This window comes from Phodopus roborovskii, unplaced genomic scaffold, assembly GCF_943737965.1.
Source record: "Phodopus roborovskii unplaced genomic scaffold, PHOROB, whole genome shotgun sequence".
Classification (NCBI taxonomy): Eukaryota; Metazoa; Chordata; class Mammalia; order Rodentia; family Cricetidae; genus Phodopus; species Phodopus roborovskii.
Window position 1 is genome coordinate 12,562,312 of NW_026126578.1, and position 3,222 is coordinate 12,565,533.

The following is a 3,222-nucleotide window of genomic DNA, read 5'->3' on the forward strand; positions in this document are numbered from 1 at the left end:
CAGAAGAAAAGCTGTTGAAGTTGCCCAAAGTTGCCAGTGCCCACCTCTATTGAGGTGAGCCCACTTCATCCAAGGGAATGTTGACTCTCCTTCAGAAGTGGAGGGAAGCCAGCCCTCTCAGAGTGTCTGAAATGTGTGTGGCTCCCGTGGAGAAAAGCGTGAGATTTGGAAACCCCACCTCTAATGTGAACACCCATGACACTGTGACTTTGATCAAGCTCTTTTCTTCGGTGAGAAACTTACTTTTCTATCAAAGATAATTACCCCAACAAGGGCCTTTCCCCTTCCTCCTGTCAATGATCAGCCGATTGCTTCAGATTGTGAAGCTAAGCTCCCACCAATGGGAAGAGATACAGTGACCACCTCTATCAGGGATAAAGATGGCTGCCATTTTGGTAAAAGTGTTTGCTAGCCCTGTTTGGGTTCTGGTGTACCTTTTTTTTTTCTTTGCTAAATTGCCTTGCAGAATTATTTTCATTTTGTTTGTGTGTTCCTTTGTGGAACATCAAGACTATTCATTTCAAACAATTTGGGGGTTCTCTGGGATTTCAAATCCACTGGGCAAGTGTACAGATCTCCTTGGATGAAGGACACTTCTTTGGATCTCAGGATAGAAAGTCTTTGTCAACATGGGAGGTCCCAAAACAATACTATGGTAATTCTTGTGTACAAGACCAAGATAGGAAGCAAAGAGACCTTTTGTTTGTTTGGGACATCTGCAAGCTGAATAAAAGAGTGAATGAGACACACTTCTGACATGAAATGAAATAGATGCGTAGTCCTGACATAGTTCCGTGACATCCTTAGTGACTTCTGTTTGCTAAAAACACCCAACATGTGACATGGATTGGAGATGTACAGAACACCTCTATAATCCCGGTGCTGGGGAGGTGGGCTGTCACTGAACAGCAAGTCTAGCCTGTTAGTGAGCTACAGGCTGATGGAAGCCTGTCACCAAGGAGCTGGATGCTGTTCTCTGACCTCTGCATGCATTTTTTAAAAGATGAGGCTTGGCATAGTCATAGTGTCACACACAACCTTGACCCCCCCTCCAAGAAAATCCCCTCTAAGAGTCAATAGGCTTACACCCTTCTTCTAGCCCTGCTCATGCTGGGGTTATTTCCATGCACCACTACACCTGGCTTATACCCTGCTGGGGCTTGAACCTAGGTCTTTATGTGGCCTAGACAGGCACTCTCCTCACTAAGCTACCTCCCCAGCTCTATTCTCACAGGCTTTTAAAAATTATTTGTAATATTTATTATGACAAATGCATACTACTTGTCAGTTAATGTGCACATGAAATTTGCTGAAGTAATTTAGTTATAATTTGCAAAAGACCATATATACAGTTAGTGTGAGACCGTGAGAGATGCCATAAGGCAGAAGTAGAATAGTTGCCAATGCATTATCTAAACTATTGTTTGCTTTTTCAATAAAGCTGGCCTGCAAGCTCCCGGTGATTCTCCTGTCTCTGCCTCCCATATCTGATAGATGTCATTCTGTAAATATGTTTCTCTTATTGGTTAATGAATAAAGCACTGTTGGCAAATAGGAAGGCAAGATGGGTGGGACTAGGGGACAAGGAGGATTCTGGGAGATGTAGTAGGGGAGAGTCAAGATGTACAGACTTGAGAAGAAGGTCCGGACCCTCTCTCTGGTAAGATGAGACCACGTGGAAACACTTAGACTAATAGAAATGGGTTAATATTTAAGACAGAGCTAGCCAATAAGAACTGCTAGTAGCAAGCCAATATATCTAATACAGCATCTCAGTGTGTTATTTGGGGCTGACGAGGCTTTGGGACCAGGCTGGCAGGAAAACTGATCGTAACACATATCACCATAGGAGTGTTAGGATTGTAGATGTTCACCACCACATCTGGGCTTATGTGGATTTGGATTTGAACTGAAGTCCTCATGCTTGCATGGTGAATGTCTTATACACTGAGCCACCTCCTCAGCACCAAGATAATGTAAGTAAGGCATTGTTGTGTAGCAATTTCCTCCATGAATCATTCCATCCTAGGGGATGTTCATTAAAACTCAGAAAGCAAATGAAATAAAAGGTTCAGAAATTACACAACTCATAAGCAGAAAGTATAAAATTCATGAGGTCCTTCCCCAAGGTTATATGAGCAGTAACAAATACCGAAGAGAGAGTACAGCCAGACGAGCAACTGGCCATGCCCAGAGCTCAGGTCTGGGCTTTCATGAATTACTAGCCACACTCCATGGACCAAGTTCAGATCCTCAGGCCTGCATCCCAAGCTCTTTACCCACTGACCCGCCTCACCAGCCTGTTGGATTTTATTTGTCTGTTTGTGTATTCATTTTAAAACAAGACCTTATTCTGCTGGCCTGAAACTCACTATAGTGCAAGCTGGCCTTCAACTGATGGGCATCCTTCCTGCCTCAGCCTCCTGAGGGCTGGGATTACCCAATGTCAGGCATTTTTAAATTGTTTCATACATTCTTTTTTGAACTATTACTTTATTTTTAGGTGTGTGTATGCAACTTCGTGTGTATGAGTGTAGGTGTGCCATGGCACACAGGTGGAGGTCAGGAGACAACGTAACAGGGATTCCTTTTCCCTGCTGCATATGCTAACCAATCTAGCTGACCCAGGAGCCTCCAAAGATTCTCTTTCCACAGCCCATCTCATCTCAGGAGCCTCGGGATTGCAGGCATGCACTGCTCCACCTCGCATCACATGGGTTCTGGGATCTAAATCCAGACAAGTTCTTTATGCCCTGAGCCCCCAAGCCTCTGAACTATTTCTTCCTGACCAGTAACTACTATGAAGTGAGAGATAGGTGTGAGTGTTTGGATGAGAATGTCCCCACATACTCTGGCATTTGAGTCCTTGGTCCCCAGGTGGTAGCATTGTTTGGAGAGGACTAGGAAGTGTGGCCTTGTTGGAGGAAGTTCATCTCCAGAGGTGGTCTTTAGGAGTTAAAGATCCATACCCTTTTGAGTTCCTGCTCTCTGCTTCCTGCTTGCTATTCAGGATAGCTGTTCTTAGCTTGCTGTTCCAGCCACCAAGCCTGCTCATCCTGCAACCCCTCCAAACCATGAGCCCAAATAAAGTCTTCTATAATTTGTTAATAAAATTGTCCTCAAGCTTCCTTCTGGAAAAAGAAAACAATCACAGAAGTGTTAAATAGGGACAAATATAGAACAGACTATAAATCCATCCTAAAGAGGAGAGAAGTAATAAAC